Here is a 20,760-nt window from a genome sequence, read left to right on the forward strand (position 1 = left end):
GTAGGTGCTCAGTCTCAGTTTCCCCCTTCTTGGGATCCCTCCAAACCCTTCTCCAACACTCTCTGGGAAGAGAACACCCTTGTCACATCTCAAAGGCATTAGCCTTTTTCTTTCGAAGAGAATTTCTTCACCCTCATTCCGGAAGCTTGTCCCTCTTCCAGTTCTCCTGTCTCTCCATGTATTAATGATAGAATCGTAGAACTGGAAGGGACCTCGAGGAGTCATCTAGTCCATCCCCTGCCCTCAAGGCAGGACTAAGTATTATCTAGATCATCCCTGACAGATGTTTTTCCAACCTGCTCTTAAAAATCCCCAATGATGGAAATTCCACAACCTTCATAGGCAATTTATTCCAGTGTTTAACCACCCTGACAGTTAAGAAGTTTTTCCTAATGTCCAACCTAAAGTGCCCTTGCTGCTGTTTAAGCCCACTGCTTCTTGTCCTATCCTCAGAGGTTAAGAAGAACAATTGTAACAATCTTTTATATACTTGAAAACTGTTATCATGTCCCCTCTCAATCTTCTCCTCTCCAGACTAAACAAACCCACATTTTTCAATCTTCCTCACAGGTCAAGTTTTCTAGACCTTTAATCATTTTTGTTGCTCTTCTCTGGACTTTCTCCAATTTGTCCACATCTTTGCTGAAATCTGGAGCCCAGAACTGGACACAATACTCCAGTTGAGGCCTAATCAGTGTGAAGTAGTGTGGAAGAATTACTTCTCGTGTCTTGCTTACTATACTCCTGCTAATACATCCCAGAATGATGTTTGCTTTTTTTTGCAACAGCATTACACTGTTGACTTGTATTTAACTTGTGATCCACTATAACCCCAAGATCCCTTTTTCGCAGTATTCCTTCCTAGGCAGTCATTTCCCATTTTGTATGTGTGCAACTGATTGTTACTTCTTAAGCGGAGTACTTTTCATTTGTCCTTATTGGATTTCATCCTATTTACTTCAGACCATCGCATACACTGCATACATCTTCACACGGCTCCCTGGGAAGGTCTCTGTTTTCGCTCCATGCCCTAGATCACTGTTCACAATCTTTTATTTCAAAAATTGCTTTCAATTCACTGAAGAAGTTAGTGCATGAAAAGAAAAAGTGGCTGGTTTGCTATGTAGTTGGGTTTCAATAGAGCAGTTGGATTTCAGTAGGAAGTGATAGCTTTCTGACAGACCAGCTTTGCTCAAACTGGGGTTTGTGAAAACTTCCTAGCATGCAGGCATCCAAAAAGTACCCATATTTTTTCTTTAAAACTTCCACATTTACTGAAGATCATGATAAACTGAAATGGTGAGAGGCTGTGATTTTTTAAAAGCATTAGCAGATAAGGTTCCTCAGCAGCATCAGCATCTGAGATGCAATGTTCTTCCATACACGGAGCTGCATTATAATTTCAGGGCAAATGTCACAGATTTTAGATCAACAGGAACAAAGCCAACCGAACAAAAACAAAAAAAAGTGATGTACTCCTGGGAGAGCACAGTGAATATGTCCTTTGTAATATTCAGAGTTCAGTCCGCCTCTTTAATTACAGCTGCCCACAGACAGGGAGCCTCCTTCAAAATGGAAAGATGTACTAAAGAGAAAACAGTCATATCAGTCACCTAGATACAGTATAGCAGAGGTGGGCAAACTAAGGCCTGTGGGCCACATCCAGCCCGCAGGATCCTTCTGCCTGGCCCCTGAGCTCCTGCCCCAGGAGGCTAGTCCCTGGCCCCTCCCCTGCTGTTCCTCCTCCCCCGCAGCCTCAGCTTGCCCTGCCATCAGCGCAATGCTCTGGGCAGTGGGGTTGCAAGCGCCTGTGACAGTGCAGCCTGGGCCTGACCCAGTGCTCTGTGCTGCACGGTGCATGGCTGTAGCACTGCCAGCCACTGGTGCTCCAGGCAGTGCGGTAAGGGGGCAGGGAGCGGGGGGGAGGTTGGATAGAGGGCAGGGAAATTCGGGGTGGTGGTCAGGGGGCAGGGGTGTGGATAGGGGTTGGGGTGGTCAGAGGGTGGGGAACAGGGGTGTTGAATGGGGGAAGAGGTCTGGGGGGGGCAGTCAGGAAGGGGGGGGTTGGATGGAGTGGCGGGGGCATTCAGGGGCAGGGGTTCCGGAGACAGTCAGGCGACAGGGAAAAGGGGTGGTTGAATGGGAGCAGGGATTCAAGGGGGGCAGTCAGGAAGAGGGGTGTGTGGATGGGGCAGCGGGGGGCATTCAGGGGCAGGAGTTCTGGGGGCTGTCAGGGGACAGCGAGTGGGATGTGTGTGGATGGGGCAGGGGTCCAGGAGGCCATCAGGGAACAGGGAGGTTTGGATGGACAAGAGTCCGGGGGGGCCGTCAGGAGACAAGAAGCAGGGGGGGTGGATGGTGGGGCCGGGCCGGGCCATGCCCCCCTACCCTAACTGGCCCTTCATACAATTTTCAAAACCTGATGCGGCCCTCAGGCCAAAAAGTTTGCCTGCCCCTGTAGTATAGATACCACAGCAAACACTTGCAGTGCTGCATGCTGCCATTTTGTTGCTGACAATACTTTGAATCATAACCATGAGCTGGGACCCAGTATGTAATGGGAAAGTGTCCCCCTGCTTATCTCTGGCGGCTGTATGCCTCCACGTATTGTGTCATTCTAAATCTACTTTATGCGCCGTATCCCTATGTGAGAGACAGAGACCTGAGACTAAATATACTGTACAAAAAAAAAAATCATAAGACACAGACTTTAGTCCTTGCATCCTGGCTAGGAAATATTACTTCATTTTGGAGTGCAGAGGATAAGCGTGCATAACTAAACCACACCAGATTTCAAGACAGAGTCAGTGTACTGATTTGTTTTACTGGCCTGAGCTACAATATTTCTATAGTCTCTTTCACCCTAGCACCAGGAGAGGGTGCTCTTAACAAGCACTGTAAGAGACCTCCAGTTAAGCAGGTGGAAGCAAAAGCCAGTACCATATTATTAATCTTGTACTTAGTATTTGCAATTTAAACACACTGTTCTTGTTGGCCTGTTTATTTTCCATTCACCTCATGGGCACTCACTGATCTGGGAAATAACTAGCAAAAATGAACTTTCTGAAGAAAAGCATAAAAGCTCCTTCTACAGCTAGCCTCTGAGTTACAGTTGGGATGTATTCTGTTTGCCAACAAAAAAAATTACCCCCGCCCAAGCTATTGCTTTAACTGCACTATTTTTCCTGGGTTCGCTACTGGTGCATTAGCACTGTGACTCTGAGTTCGTTATTTAGACAAAAATGTGGAGATGCACAAAGCCTTGCTTTTATGGAGAAGGTGAGAATTCCAGGGTGTCATTCTGCTCTCCAAGTCCCTCCCCAAATCCTTCTCTTTATCGCTTGCCTTCCACTACTAACTGGCCACCCTGTCTCACATCATCATCCTGTCACTTAGCTTATATTACAATTTAACCATTATAAACAAAATTTTAAGAAGTCATTGGAACTAGGAGGACATCTCTGCTCAGTCGCTCTCCTTTTAGGCTGCATCCTGCATTGCTGTTGGTGTGTGTGTTTAGACTGTGAGCTCCTTGGGGCAGGGATTGTATCTTCTGACCTGTCTGTGAACCATGTTTACAGATGGCAACACTGTCACAAGTGGTCTCTGCCTTTGGGCGCTGAGCATGAGATATGCTGTGCTTGATTTTCAAAGGGTGCCTAGCATCCGCAGTTCCCACTGACTTAACTCGGAGATGCCCATGCTCAGCACTTCTGGAACCAGATTGTCAGGTGTCTCAAGCTGAGTGTCTGAAAATCGAAGTGGCCAAATTCACTTGTGACAATTTGGGCCCAGGTGAATAATATTGTTGCAGATGCATACCCAACCCAACCCAAAGGAATTTTCCTTTGAGTGCTTAATACATTGGTTCCTAGAAAAGGCTGAAAGGAGAATCTGGAGATTGCCCCAAATTTTTGCTGTACATTTGAGATCTTGTTTTGAAAAATGCAGTCTGTTTTCAAGGGCACATGCTCACCCTGCGGTAAAAACATGCTTGCTTTTGCCCTTAAGTAAGCAGATGCATGTGTGCTGTACCTCGGGTGACCAGATGTCCCGATTGCATAGGTACAGTCCCGATTTTTGGATCTCTTTCTTATATAGGCTCCTATTACTCCCCACTCCCATCCCGATTTTTCACACTTGCTGGCTGGTCACCCTATGTGTATCTGGGTGAGTAAGTGGTTCACAGTCTGGCCCTGAGCCTTCATTTAACAGCACCGTTGTCCAAGGGTTGACTCTTTAATAGTGGTTTTTGTTTTGGCTTTCCCTGTCAGGCTGTAGCTCTCTCCACCTCCTGAGTTCCATTTTCTCCCCTCCCCTCACCCCAGGGAAATTACTTCAGGATTTTGCCAGGGATTGGGGGTAGGAGGGAGCATGGATTGGGGGAGGAAAGGAAGAGAAGTATCAACCTTTTCTCCCCGATATTGTGATTCTAAACTGTTCTCGCTCATAACAAACCTTCTTGCTGTTTACTAATTAGATTATCGCCTCCCACATGTAAACATTAAAAAGAGGAAGGAGGGGGGAGTCAGTTTCCCCCTTAAGCATTTAGGAAACATGGTGCATTTTAGAAGAAAACCCTGAGGAAGAAGCAGGAGGGCTTTGGGCTGACCTGCCCCTCTGAAAGCAATGTGAATGGGATCAGGCTGGACCTGAGCCACCACTCTGAGTGGGAGCTTGGCCTACCTGTAGATTGATTCCTCCAGTGGGAGAGGACATCACACTGACACCCCACCCTGAAGACTGTACTCCTGCCAGAGGAATTGAAAACTCTTCCCTTCCCCTGCCATGTAACCTCTGGGAGAAAACTGAAGAGAATAAAAACAAATATGCGCTGGCTCAGGGGAAATAAAAGTAACAAAATGAAAAAATGGCATCGTGTGGTGGGGAAATAGTTCCTCCAGCTGTGCATATTCCTCCAGCTGGTTATATTACACCTCTTGTAACAGGTTCTGTTCAATATCTTCATCAATGATTTAGACAATGGCACAGAGAGTATACATACAAAGTTTGCAGATGATACCAAGATGGCAGGGGTTGCAAGTGCTTTGGAGGATAGAATTAAAATCCAAAATGATTTGGATAAACTGGAGAAATGGGCTGAAGTAAGTAAGATGAAATTCAATAAGGACAAATGCAAAGTATTCTACTTCAGAAGGAACAATCAGTTGCACACATACAAAAAGGAAAGTGACTGCCTAGGAAGGAGTACTGCAGAAAGGGATCTGGGGGTCATAGTGGACCACAAGCTAAATATGAGTCAACACTTATAACACTGTTGCAAAAAAAAAACAACACCAGATATCATTGTGGGATGTATTAGCAGGGATGCTGTAAAGAAGACACGAGAAGTAATTCTTCCGCTCTACTCTGCGCTGATTAGGCCTCAACAGCAGTATTGTGTCCAGTTCTGGGTGCCACATTTCAGGAAAGATGTGGACAAATTGGAAAGTCCAGAGAAGAGCAACAAAAATGATTAAAGGTCTAGAAAACATGACCTACAAGGGAAGATTGAAAAAAATTGGCTTATTTGGTCTGGAGGAGAGAAGACTGAGAGGGGACATGATAAGAATTTTCAAGAAAATAATAGGTTGTTACAAGGAGGAGGGAAAAAAATTGTTCTTCTTAACCTCTGAGGATAGCACAAGAAGCAATGGGCTTAAACTGCAGCAAGGGCAGTTTAGGCTGGACATTAAGAGAAACTTCCTAACTGTCTGGATGGTTAAGTACTGGAATGAATTGCCTAGGGAAACTATGGAATCTCCATCACTGGAGATTTTAAAGAGTAGATTAGACAAACACCTGTCAGGGATGATCTATATAATATTTAGTCCTGCCATGAATGCAGGGGTCTGGACTAGATGACCTCTCAAGGTGCCTTCCAGTCCTACAATTCTATGATTGGCCAAAAATCCCAGTCTCAGGAGCTGTTTGTGTTTACCTGTGGGTCAGATTCTACCACCAGTTACAGCAGTAGAAGCCTCGGGTAACTCCACTAACATGTAGATCAGAATCTGGCCCAGTACAGATGTGCAAAAGGATATCAGTCTATTGCTGACTGTTATTTTAAAATCTCAAACGTCTGATTCTTATGTGTCCCACAACTTGGAAATAAACCTGACTTGCATGTGCAAGGATTTTTTATTATTATTATTCTTAAGAGACACGGGACAGATTGCAAACAAAGAGCCTGCTCCTGCCCCCATTGAGGCAATGGGATTACATACAAAAGTTCATTGCATGTTCCTCTGTGGGCTCTCTGATAAAAAGAAATAAGTCAGGGCCATAGAAGGTAAGGAGGTGAGCGCTAACATGCTAGCAGACCCCGATCGCCTTTGAGGGAAGAAATTCTGATATATTTATAGATATATAAATTTACCTTCCCTTTAATAAAAATGAACAAATTCCAATGAGTTTCTTCCTCTGCCTGCTTTGCGATCTGCTTCATTTCATTTCACATGCTGTCTCACTCAATAGCCTCCAGGCATTCTCAGAGGAAAAATTTAGCTGCCTCACCTTCCATACCCAACTCTTGCCTTACTGCATGAAACTTATTTGCTTCTTTCCCAACAAACCAGCTTTAGTTATCACTGTAGTTAAGACTATGTCAACAAGTCTCGTTCTAAGCTTTTCTTTTTGGGAATTTACAAGTTGGCTGTAAAAATTCCCTTTGGACTGAATCTTGGCATAGCCCGTGAAAGCCTCGGAGCATATTATTAAAAAAAAAAAATGTATTTGTTTTTAACCTGTTGCAAGAACTGTACATTTCAGTATTAAGGGTAGACCCTATATCATCAGGCACAAAGTTAAAGTAACAACCCAAGCCACAGTTGTAGTGTGTAACCTCCATTAAAATAACTCACCTTGGAATGTCCTGTGTTATCAGGCCTTTGTATTATTGACAATACAGGAATTTTCATATACTGAGTAGTGTAACAGGAATGAGAATACTTCCTCCCATGCTCTTTATGCAGTAATAAATGCACTGCAAATTATCCTGTTTATCTACAGCTGAATCCTGTCTTCCATGCTAAGCAGCAGGTTTAAGGCAGGGGAGAGGGGCTCTCTGGAGCTGAGGAACAATTATTTACATCTCTATCTTAAGCATTTGTATGGCTCCCCCCTCACCAACCCAGCACCTCACAATCATTAATGACTATACCCTCGCAACACCCTTAGTGACACAGAAGTACTGTTATCCCCATTTTACAGATGGCTTACTGAGACCCCCTATGCCTATACTGCAGTTATAGGTGCAATCACAGCTTGCATAGACCTACCCGAGCTAGCTTTAATCTAGCTAGCTCAGTTCCTGAGCAGTGAAGACATGAGGAGATGTGCTTCAGAACAGGCTGTAGGAGCCTGCCTGGAACCCTGGGTAATTATTTGCACAGCTAGCCTGTGCTGAAATGTGTGTTGCCACAGGTTAGGTTAAAGCTTGCTTAGGTACGTTACTTGAGCTTGCACTCACACCCTGTGATTGCAGGATAGACACTCAGTGACTTGCCCAAGGGCATCGAGGGCATCTGTGACAGAGCAGGGAATTGAACCCAAGTGTTCAGCTAGCACCCTAACAACTAGAGTATCCTTTCTCTCATGGAGGGTGGGGGGTGGCAGAGCAACTCGTGGCCCTTAATATAGCTCTGAGGCTGCTGACTTGGGCTCAGGGGCTTGGGCTGCAAGGCTGAAAGCTGCTGTGTAGACATTTGGGCTCAGGAATCTGGGCTCTGGGCAGGGCTGGCTACAGGCACCAGCATTCCAAGCTGGTACTTGGGGCGGAAATCTGCAAGGGGCAGCAGTCCCTGTTGTTTTGCCCCCAAGAAGGGCGCCGAATTGCCGCCGCGGGCAGTGGGGGCAGTCCATGTGCTGTTAGGGCGGCAGGCGTGTTTCCGGCGGTGGTAATTCGGCAGCAGCTTCTATATTTAACTGTCCGTAGTGGCTTCAGCTAAACATAGAAGCTGACACCAAATTGCTGCCACCGTGAAAACGCACCTGCCGCCCTAAGGGCGCACGGACTGCCCCCGCCACCTGTGGCAGCAATTCGGCATGCTGATTGGGGCAGGGGCAGCTCCAGGCCTCAGCACGCCAAGCGCATACTTGGGGCGGCATGCTGCAGGGGGTGCTCTGCCGGTTGCCAGGAGGGCAGCAGGCAGGGTGCCTTCGGCGGCATGCCTGCGGAGGGTCCACTGGTCCCACGGCTCCACCGAAGCCTGCAGGAGGTCCACTGGAGCCGCAGGACCGGTGACTGGCAGAGCGCCCCCCGTGGCATGCCGCCGTGCTTGGGGCGGCGAAAACTGTAGAGTCAGCCTGGGCTCTGGGATCCTCATCACTCAAGTGGTCCCAGAGCTCAGGCTCCAGCTCAAGCCCGGATGTCTACACAGCAATTTGACAGTCCCACAGCCAAAGCCAGGTAAGCCCAACTGCTGAGTAGACATACCCAGTGAGTACAAGTGACTTCAGTGGGACGGCACGTGAGTATGGTGGGCTAGATGTGATCCTCAAATTCTGTAGCCCTGATTCTCATCTCACCTTGGTGTAAATCAAGAATTCATGCCATTGAAGTCTGTATAAAGCTAGTGTGAGATCAGAATGGGGCCCAATAAGAGTAAAGGAAATTTACAAAGCATGCTTTTGAGTGATGGGATCCAATGGCTTTTAATAATAAAAACCACATTGTAAATGGCCAATAAATTAATCTTTAAAAAGGCTGCAGTACCCCCTGTGTGTTAACTATTTTTCAAAGACATTTCTTCTGGATTTTTGGTTACTTCCTTTAATATATGTTGCTAGCTAGCAGAGCTGTTATGCTCTGTGGAGTAAATATAATATTCATTTTTAAAACATTTATAAATATGTATTCACCCTATGGACCAGAATGGCCTTGTATGAGCTGGGTTCTGATGTGTCTTGAGAGTAATGCAGTTTTTAAAAATAATTATAAATATGCTGAGGTATATGCTCAACACAATGCATGGGGATTTAGCCACATAAATTTCATTAACACTAATGAGAGATGTGCGACTAAAGCCCTGCTATCAAGACATCGTGCACAAAGAAAAGCCTGCCTAAAGATATATTTACTTATTAAACCAGCAAGCTTTGAAGGGCATGAATGCTGATCAATTTTTATTTATTCTTTTTAAAAATGAAACTAACCACACACATGTAGGCACTGTAGAACTGAAATTACCGACTGAACATTAATTTTTGCTCTATTCATGAATTTGAAAAAAATCTGTGAAAATGAGTCTTCAACAATTATTTTTTGCAATAGGCAAATAGCAAGCATCTTCTGTGGAGGCTGCTTTGGAACATGCATTGCAAATAATTCAGTGTAAATACAGGCCCGGTCGCTTTTGAACTAGAATAAACAGACACTAATGTAAAGAGGACTCTGGTATATTTTGGTATTGTTGAGGTTATGGACACATGCCACTCAAAGCTGGGAAATTAACACTTCTGGCTAATTTATACCTCAGCTCACTCACTCTCTTATGCCTTTTAAAAACTTTTTTCTTTCAGGAATAGCGTAAATAAAGTGCAGAGTGTCCTTGTTAACTGAATGCCCTGTTTTTAGTGCATGCATTTGGGTCACAAACTGGGGATTCTGTCACTACACTTTTGTTAATTTCTGGACATGAAAGAATGCATTATTATTTTGGTTGTAGTATCAAAAGCAATTGCTTATTTACTTCACTATATTACAAGTGGTCCCTTTGATCAATGGATACCACATGTGTTTGCTGCCAAGTTCAGGGTCTTAACACGTTGCTCCAATGTATCATTTGAAGACTTCGGTGCCATCTACTAGATCATTGTGTTATGGGGCCAACTAAGGGCCAGCAGGGTAAAGGCAATTTAAAACCCACATTGTGACATCAATCTAACCTAGCAACCTCCTTAGCAACACTGCCAAAGCATCACAATGTGCCCCCATCACTCAGATGATATGAAGATAGCAGCATTGTTAGGGTGGGAGGCTGCCACTTTGGCCTAGCAACAAACAACTGCCTGACCTTGGGATCTATTGAAAACTGAGAAGCCAAGCAGAACAGAGAGAGCACCACCAAATGACGCCCCCCCCACCTCCCTGGTTCCTGCCTGTTTCTTTTATTTAACCTAAACAAATTCTTCAGTGAAAAAATATGGCTATCCATCCAGACAGTCTGCATGTGTATATTCAAGATTGCCTTTCCATATTGACGGGTCTTCTGCATTGTGATTCTGAAATCTTAAAATCAGTACATACGCACCAGGAAAAATAATCACTGGAAAAAATTCTCAGTGGTGACAAACAAGTTAAATATTATTATTACAGTGTACTAGCTACGCTAGGTCTTATATTTCAGGTGCTGAGCATTGAGCTCTAGCAGCTGCAAAGAGGGTATTTGCCACGTAAGAAAGCCAGTTGTAACCAGTTTGCGTATAAGCATTCTATCACTTAAAATAACTAAATGGACATAAATCACAGGTTTTCCTCTTCTCTTTCCTCTTGTTACTTATTCAAATGAGCCCCCTACACATGCCACTGTGTCAATTCTTCTCCACATGCAGCTGCTGATGTAAGGTAACATTTTTCTCTTTCGCTTATACCCACACACACACACACACACACACACACACACACACACACACACACACACACACACACACACACACACACATTGAAACGTAGAATCACTTTAATATCTTCTACTGTACATCCCCTGTTGGGAGGCTAACTATATTCTGGAGAAAAATGACCTAATTGGTCTTTTCAGTAGCTACGATGATATTCCTAAAGTGGGGAGGAGGGGGGTTGTATTTTTAAGTTAAATGCCACTTCTTAAAGTGTGGCCACACTTACAATGATTTGACAGGAAATTGAGAGAGAAACAAATACTAATTATAGGGAAAAAAGTTAAAGAAATGTTCTGAGAACTATGTATTTCTAGACAGGTGGCGCTGAGTCATATGAGACGCTGCCTATTCTCCAGGAGACTCAGCTTCTAGCCTGGTGCAGAAGCTAGCCTTCTAAGTGAAATTCAGCTAGTAATATCAACCCAGCAACCCTTCCCAGTGAGTAATAACCCATCTTCTAACAAAGCCACCTTGTACTTTGGCTAGTTCAAGGACCAAGTTAGTGAGGACAACTCACCCACTCCCTCACTTTAGCTGGCCAGTGCAAATTGCAGCTGCCTTTACCCTGTTTAGCATTCAAGAGAAACAGATGACTTTAGTTTGCAGCAGCAAGACATGTCATGACAACCATTACATTTTCATAAGTGTGAATTGTTTCTGACAAAGAAATTCACACTTGTATAGACTGTGTGTTATATATATATATATATATATATATATGAGAAATCGCTACACCTAATTATAAATGTTTGAAAGGGAATTTCTCTGAGCATTTAATAATTTCCATTTGGTTATATTTGTTATATTTAACACGTGGTAATCATCTTCAGTTTACAACCTGGCTTAAGAGAGTAGCCACAAGTCACAGTCAGTTGCAAATTAGTGGTAGTCTTTAAACGGTTAATATAGTTAAACTTGAAAGCTGACTTTGGTGATATTGTAAAGTGCTTGCATAAGACTGAGGTGCCTTAATATAGGCAACAGTTAGCATAGGTTTCATTGTGGTATATTGCATATGTTTATTGGATCAAATTTTGGCTCTGAGCCCTGGCAACCCACTGAACTTAAGAGGGTTGGTTGTATGATGTGACAGAGAGCAGAATTTGATCCATTATGTGCTTCATAAAGTACATACATTATATGAATTTAAAATGGGTTCACACAGGAGCCGAGGCTAGGAGAAATCTCTCGCGTCATTTAGTCCTGTTTCAGAAACTACCAGAGTTTTAAACTGGAAAACTGGCTAATTTTGTAATAGTGAGCCCAACTGCATCAACCTACAGAAAAGTCCACAGCAGGGGTTTCTTGGCCTCGGAGTGAGAGTTTCCTCCAAACTCTCCTGGGAAGTGATGGGAGGAGGTCATTAGCCAAGGAACCAGTGGGTTTAACTCCTATCCTGCAAATCAGCTGGGATTCACACAGACCCTGGGGGAACTGCTGCCTCTCCATGGCTTCCTTGCAGTTATCCCCCGCTGCCGGGCTCCCCTGCACATTGTCACTTTCCCTAGACACAAAAATGTCAATATAACCTCTAGCTCTCTTACTTTTCTGGGCTTAACAGGGAACAGTATGCATCCCCCCTGGACCCAATTCTGGCCTTCCTGCTCACAGCTTGCCCCCTCTTTGGCTCCCAGAGCAGGGGGAGGGACAGTGCCAGAGAGGTAACTGAGCTCCCACGCTCTGTGGGATGGAGTATGCCTCCCTGCCTGGACTTCAGAGGGATTTGGGGCATAATGTAGTTTATATATTTTCCCTATGTATGGTAATCTGGCGATCTGTAGTAGATAACATGTGCAATGCACTTTGTAAAATATATGAGAAGCATCTTATCTCCCCACCTAGTACTCAACACACAGCACTTCTGCATAATACTCACACCATGGGCAGTCTGAGCTCTCTCGTTCCGGTGTTGGTATTCTCTGGGGGCTCCGAATCTGGCTAGGGCTGTTTTCTCTAATTGCCAGTGCAGTGCCATTCACTAGCTAAAACTCCAGTGTGATGAACAACAAGAAGGAGAACCAGTGGGACCCAGACACCAAGAAGGTGACTTGTTCTCTGTGCTTCCGATTGTTCAGTATGGTTCATTCCTTTCCAGCTTCTGAAACAGAGTAATTGAGGCAAAGACCAAAGTCAGGAACAACTGCTCAGAAGAAGGATAAAAGATTCCTTCATGAATCCATTCAAGAATGAGGCGATGCTTTCAGGTGACATATTATGCATACATTTAACTTCTTAGAAATCTGTAAATTTAGATTGTTTGTAATTGCTGGTTCCCTCAGAGTGACATGAATGAAGCTGGGACATTGAAGCCAAAAGGAATTACTTATATTCTACGGAGGGAAAATAAAATCCCGTGTCTCTATTGAAGGCCAACACCAACCTGAGAAATAATGAATTTCTGGGGCAAAGATGAGGGAGGAAATCTGGAAAAGCTTGGGATGTTTGGATCTGGGTCTTTGGTTGATTCATTAAAGGCAGGGTAGCAGGCCCAGAATCTGAATCCAATTCAGCTCCCAGGTTTAGGTTTGCAGCCATCTCTGGTGTACAGCATGTTAAGCCCATATGTAAGCACCTCGGAAGATGCAGTATCACTTGAACAATATGTGCTTTCGGGGTGGAGGAGGAAGCAATCCAGCATTTGAGAGAGGAATGTGGCTATATATAAATATAAGGATCTTCAGTGCCTGTGGCTGTAGTTAATGCCAAGGTCAACTTTTTCAGCTGATACTTGTGCCTTCAGGCTGGGTGAGGTGGGGGGTGTTAGTTGTATTGTGCAATGAAGCCACAAGATGTCAGGAGACTGCTGCTCTGATTCACTAGTGTGTTAGCTGGGTACAGAGTTTTAAGGGATGAGAAGAGGCTGCAAGGTTTTATCCTCGTTTTTAGAGCTGGCCTACTTCTTAACTATGTTGTCTGGCCTAGTTCCCCGCACCCCTTCTGTTTCTCAGTGCAAAGGAGCAAGCAAACAAATGAGAAATTGTCCATCTTGGGATAGCTGTTCTCAGCCCCTTATTTCCACAGCTTGCTGATTCCCTACCTGTATGTCTCTAGGCATGCTTCTTCCTTTTTAACTGTACTTTGGTTACTGGTGGACACGTCCATTTGAGGTCCTGTCAGTTGAGGCATATTACATAATCATTGACTAACCCACTGTTTTAAGTAACCTGCATCATATTCACTTACAGTTCCATCATGTGAAATTCAAAACTGGGCTTGTCACGTACAATAGAGCAGTAGTTTGCTAGAACAATCACATTAATAAAAATTTGAACACAAGCTTACAAACTGGTCATGAAACTGTGCTGGAACTTGTGTCCCAATTCACCATGTTGTGCCTGAATGGCGTTAAAAATAAAAGAAAGTGAATAATGTGTATTTCCCATAGGCAGCATGTGTCCTTCTAGTGAGAACTGTGATGCCAGTTAACACCCTGAGTGAAATGTGAAAATACTGCAGGATTCTGCTTAGGGGATATACCCTTTCCCAGCAGGTAGAGTGCATTCATTTGGGGCTTATTAGCTGTTTGTGCCTCAGGTAGATTGCAGTTTCTGTCCATAATTCACAATGAGAAATGCCCTGTTTGCATGGTTCAATCCCTATGCAGTAGTTAGGGTTCGGGTAATTGCTGTTCCTTGCACAGAAATTACACATGGGCCAAGAGAAAGCATTCCTTTACATCCAGACTGATCACAAAGCTGACATCTGGAATTTCTGTGCGGCATTATCCAAGGGAGCACTAATAGCAACCATTTTGTTGCTTTCTATCAGAGCAAGAACAAAATGGTGGCCTGGAAAACCTGCCTCATCTCTCTCTCACACGCGTACATTCAGACATGCACTCGTCTATACATGCAGAGCGAAACCCACTTATAGAGAAGTCTTTTTTTCCCACAGAACAGCCTTACTGTAAGCAGAAGTTCATTGTAACCAGGACCTGCACAGTGCAGTGTGAGAAACAATCTGGGACCTTCCCAGCCCAGGTCTCCACTGCTTTGCTCCCTTTGTAAACTGATCACATCTGTGCAGACTGACTGAAAACTGCTGCTGTTCTGAACTGGTAACATTTTACATTCATTTTGCACAGGTGTAAATGGGGACACAAGGGACAAGGCAGCAGAAAGCCACTCCCACATTCTACCAGGCTATAACTCAAGTTTTACTACAGGAAGAGGTATACAAAAGATCATCCTTCTTAGGCAATCTCCCGCCTTAAGGTACCTTCCCTTATATATTGAGTCTGGTTCACCTGGTTGTTACATCAGTTTTATGACAGCGTAACAACTTTGACTTAAATGGAGCTACGCTGATTTAAATGGAGTCATACTAGTGTAAAGCTGGTGTAACGGAGTGGTGAATCAGGCCCACGGAGTGCAACTGAACTCTGTCTTTGAAAACTAACTGTGCTCAGTGAGTCTCTCAATCCCTTGAGTCATCACAAGTCAGGTTTTGCTGTATATCCAACTTCCCTAAAAAGTGCTAGTTCTGTGGCTAAAACTGTGCACATACACACTGGTTATTCCTTTCACATTGCCCCGCAGCTACCCCATTCCTGTCACATGATATCTCGTGTGCTATTTTTTGTGGTTGCTGCAAAAGATCATTTAAAAAGAGTGTAATAATCTGTTAAAATGATCATTCAAATTTGAAAGTAGTACGGTGTTCTGAACCCCTTGACTGCTTTGGGTGCACACGCCAGATACATTCTCGATTTTGCTACATGCTTTGCTGGCTGGATCTAGCTGGCTCACCATGCAGGTCATGGTCTTTGTCTTCTGACTCTGGTCCTAGAGCTGGCTGGATATTGGATGAATGGAGTGAGGCATCCTCTCTGAGATCAAGCAGCCAGTGTGAGCAGTTGCATGCCCCCTGGCTCATAGCTATCTGTAAGCAACCCACAAGTGAAACAACTAGACCATGGTCTCTTATGATGCTCCCTAGCCAAGACATAACTGACCAGTTTGCAGCTGAGCATGGCTCTTTGTTAGCATCCCCTACTAATCCCTAACACACACTACCACTAAATAATACTTTACTCTAATTATTCCAAAGGCATTTAAGGCTAAGCATGAAATGTTTTTCCTCCTATACCTTCTCCTCCCCATTTTTTAATCTGAAATGGGGGCTCCATAGGTTAAAACAGGGCCTATGGCAGCCATTGTGCAGGCTTCATGCACTTGAAATATTCTTACCATAACGGAGTACTGGGACAGAACTGAGCGTATGGCTACCCTACATCCACTTCAGTGGCATAACGACAATACTGCCACTGTGCTGCTATAGTACCATCGTGTAGATATCTCCTACATCAACAGAAAGGATTTTTCCACCAATATAGTTATTCCTCCTGTCCCACAGGCAGTAGCTAGGTCAAAGAAGAATTCTTCTGTCCACCTAGCTGCAGAATTCAGGATGCTAAATTTTTCACGGCCCTGAGCAAGGTAGCAAGGTCAATGTAATTTTTAAGTGTTGAGCAGGCCTCTGTATAAAAGTATGAGTGCCAGAGGTTTGGAACTCTGAAGATGAGGGACAACAATCTCTGTTTTTCTGGTCATAAATGACAATGTTACAGCTGCAATTTTTTACTTATTTTTGACACTGCTGATGGCCTATCAGGAGGTCAAAACATATGGTGAAGCCAGGATTATTCAGTATAAATTATTAGTAGAAAATATTTGGGGGAAAGAGGAAGGTGGTACGGAAAGAGATAATGTAATACCCAGGGGTCAAGCCGGTCAAAGGACAGATCAGTGGTCAGAGTTCACACATGAGGTCCGATAGGCAGGAGATCCAATCCAAGAGGAAGGTACGACAAGGCAGCTGGCAGGGTCAAGCAGGATCCAAATAGCTGCTAGCAGGCAATGGCTTGTTGTTCAGACAAGGCCAGAAAGAAAGCAGGAAGTTTATGTATGGTCACCAGCCAGTCAGGGTGAAGACTATGTGCCCAGTCAGGAAGCAGATCACAGAACCCTAGAAACTGGCCCATCCAAGTCTGTGAATTCCCTGGTATGTAGACAAGTTGGTGTGGCATGATGGCCCAAGCTACTTCTCAAGAACCCCGTGGGTCTGGGCTCAAGACCAGAGTCCTGACCGATTGACTACGAAAGGGACTGTGGCACTGTAGCTGTGCCAGCTTAACTCTGTTGCGTAGATGCAGCCTACAGCAACAGCCAGGGTTTTTATGCTGCTGTAGGAACACCACCTCCCTGATCAACATTAGTTAGGCTGATAGAAACATTCTTCTGCCAGACTAGTTGTGTCCCCAATGGGGATCAGGCTGGCATAGCTACATCAGTTAGGAGTGCGAATAGCTATGTTGACCTACATTTTAAGTACAGACCAGTCCTTAGTTAGAATCAGTCACCTAATGGCATGAAATGCTTTCTAATGAAGTATCTGATAGATCAATTAATGGATTGTTCAATCCATCACGGGCAGTGGCCATTCAAATATGCACCCAGAGTCCTGGGTAGCCAGGACTAGCCTGTGCTGCTGAGCTTCACTACTATTGTTACACAAGCTATCTCTGATCTATCTTTCTCTAGCGCTGCTGCAGTCACACCTCCAGACTGCAGTGGAGACATACCCTAAAGTGAATGAAAAGTATGCACAGTGTTTTAAAATAACACCTACTTTGCCAGAGCAACATGACGAAATCTGACACATGGGATAGTTTATCTACATTTGCTTATCTTCCAGTCCCAGTGAGGGTCAATGACAATGGATCTTAGAGTGGGCGGTTTAAATATAGGCTTAGGTCCTTGGTACTGGGATAGACTTTCACGCTTAGGACACTGGTTCAGTTTTGGGCCTGGTAGTGAATGGAAATAACCCAATTGTTTGTCAGCAGCTTATACAAAATGACTTGTAGGCCAACAAGTTCTTATGGACGTGTCCAATCTTGGCCCCCTTTATGTCAATACCAAAACTCTCATTGGTTCCAGTAGGACTGTGACTTCACCTGAACACAAAAACTGTCCTCTCTATTCTACAGGCTGGTGCTATCTGTCAGGACCGAGGCTGATTAGTGGAGTAGCACAGAGAAGCTGCACTGTCCAGGTACATTCTGCAACTGCTGTGGCTAGTAGATTTAGATTTCTAGTGCAACCAACCTAGGATCTTTCACCAGTCCGCAGTCAAGGTTTTTAAAAAAGTCTCTTCTCTTTTCGTAACTTTAGAAAATATGGACTTTCCAGTTTTTTCCTCTGTTTTCAACCACTGGTCGGGCAACCGATAAATGGGTGGATACCACCAAGTGGAGAGTAGTAAATGCAAGCATTTACTTAAGCCTCTAATCTTGCCCCCCTTTTTGTTAACGTTTCACTGCAGTAAATAGGAATACCCATAGGAGTAAAACTTGCTCTGTGAGTAATGGTTGCAGAACTGGGCTGTAAAGCTTTAGATAGCTACAGAATTCAGAACTGCCATGCAGTGGTTCACATCCTGCATTTGGTACTGTAATCAGAGCATTTCAATTTATTAAAATATATGCATATTTTAATGACAACGTAGGGCATGTAGATGATTTTTACTGTGTTATCTTACACTTGCAAATTCAAGGAACATCAGAGAAGCAAGGAGTGCAGCCCTCAAGTCTGTTAAGTTTTAGAGATTGTATACACCTGTCAAGGTACAGCTTCCCTGTGTTTTGCCACAGCAACCTTATTTATGTGGTCACCCTTAGACCACAACTCTGTCAACAAAAGAGCACTGTCACAATTAGGATACCTTAGGAAATTATAGTGCTTCCATTTTATCTTAACAGCACGTTTCCCAAAACCATATGGAGAAAAAGGACTAGCGACAAAGGGATGCCTCTTCCTAGATGGATCTTGCTTTTATTTCAAAGAGAATTAGGGGATAAAGATAATAGTAATAAGATATGGAAATGGTTACACATCTTAGCAGTAATCTTTTATACGTGCTTGTGTCCCAGGCTCTCTCCTCGGTAAGGTACTGTTTTGGCATGCCAGAATTAGGATGTGTGCCATACAGCATGGTCTGCAAACAGACTGGAGAAGTAGGAGATTGATTTCTACGGTGACCAAAACAAAGTCAGGTGTGCAAATAACTTCATGCAGTATCGATAGGTAACGTTCAAGTGCCTGAACAACTGTGGATTGTACCTCCGCTTACAAATGAAGATTCTGATTCTACAAATGAAGATTCTGGTTCCTCTTTCTCCTGCTTGACCATTTTCTAAATATTTTGAGATCTATGTCCAGTTTCTTGCAACAGAAACCAGTTGGGGTTTTGTAAATATACAATTAGTTATTAAACCAAGACAGAATGTTTTAAGGTGTTTAAATCCCTGGAAATTAACTAGATTCCTCTACTGCTGCTGATTATGTTCCTTCTGTCCCTTTTGAGACCTTCATTTCCTCGAGCCAAGTGCACACCACACTAAGCTACACATCTCAAGCATTGTGTTTGGAGCCAGACAAAACTTTTCTGTCAAAAGATTTTGAGTGAAAAATGCAGATTCTGCAACAGTGAAGTGTTTTGCGAATGTATGTTGGTTCGACATTTTAGAAACAAAATATTTTGGTTTTGGGGGTCAAAATAACTTTTTTTTCAAAATTTCTTCAATTTTTAAAAAATGCAAAAAAAAGGAGCGCTTGAAATCAGAATGAAATATTTGTTCAAGTCAAAGAAAATTTTCCTTCAGCTTTTCAATTTGCTGAAAAATTCATTTTTGGGTCAACAAGAAATGATTTTTATTTTTATTATTTTTTATTAATCAGAATGTCAGCAGACCAAAAAAACGTTAGTCACACATCTCTGTGTCACCTTGTCATCAGTGTTGACATTTGCTTGCAGAGAATGTAGAAAATACAGAGAGACTGCAGATTTCCTGAGGATGGAAGTCAAGACTGAATCCAGCTGAGCAGCTCTTCCTAAGCAAGCCACATCACTGGAGCCAGCTGAAATTGCTGCAGGCATTCCAAGGTGCAAAGGGATACTTTGTAAGAAAGAAAGAACTTGAACATGAAGTAATGTCCCTAGGTGAACATTAACAATAACTGGATGATGACATTGTTTTGAATGAACCAAAAACTCCTAAGTGATTATGTGTAGGATTGTATGATTTTACAATGCAGATGAGTGACAGGTCAAAAAGAATGACACTGTTTTTCTGTTCAATAGAGTTTAGATCTAGGCATTTATTTATTGTCTTGTGGAAGACAATACAAAGAAGCAGATTTTGCCAGATGAATCAGAATTTTCTTTTAAATAGTTGCAAACTATTTTTTCCAAGAAAAATACTGTCGCCGTTATTTGATTGTCCACGAATAGTATTGTTTTCAGCACATACATCACTGAACTTTGTATTAAGTACACTTGTGGGTACAGAATATATTAATCGAGCACTTTTATTTGTCACTTTCCAGGAATATTCTTCTTGCAAAACTAGCTGACTCAAACTGAGTGCTCACGTGATGATGGATCATTTTAAAAATAAATATTAAAAGAACCTGTGTTCCATCCCCTCAACCATTTCACAGAGGAACAAGGACAGCAATGTGTTAGGACTGCAGCATGGAGTGGTGTGGTTTCATGCTTCACATTAGCGGAAAAAACAAGTAGACGCCAGCACAATTTGTAAACCAATTACAGCCTCTGGAATTGATGGTCTTGCGCTGCTAACTAGAGTTCTAAGAGAATCAGGTGTTTGACTGCAGCAATGGCCAAACAAGGAGAGATAGTAAATTAAGTGCCATTCAGAATGGCAAAAAGAATATTAAGTTTCTTACTAACAGCGAGTCATTAATTTAAACTTTGAAGTTTTACTTAGAGCACGGAGCAGTATGTAGCATTGTGACCAGTTTGCCGGAAGAAGCAATGATGCTAGATTAAAAAGAAAACTCAAAGTCAAAAAATCCTCTCTTAAATGTAACCTTGGGGCTTGCGTTGAAGAGACCACAAACTCAGTTAGCATTTCCCATTGGATCATGTGATGTACCTAACCCTGCCTGAAGACCATGCATTATCACAGACATTACTGGCTACACACATGACCTCACCAAAAAAAAAAAGTACTTCTGCAAAAAAGGAAATTTTCCTCATGCAGAAATGGGAACTAGGAGTTTTGCATTCTTCCCAAAAGAGAACTAAGCTTTTCTCTTGCACTAGTGATTGGAT

Source organism: Gopherus evgoodei, chromosome 13, assembly GCF_007399415.2.
Source record: "Gopherus evgoodei ecotype Sinaloan lineage chromosome 13, rGopEvg1_v1.p, whole genome shotgun sequence".
In the NCBI taxonomy this organism is placed as follows: Eukaryota; Metazoa; Chordata; order Testudines; family Testudinidae; genus Gopherus; species Gopherus evgoodei.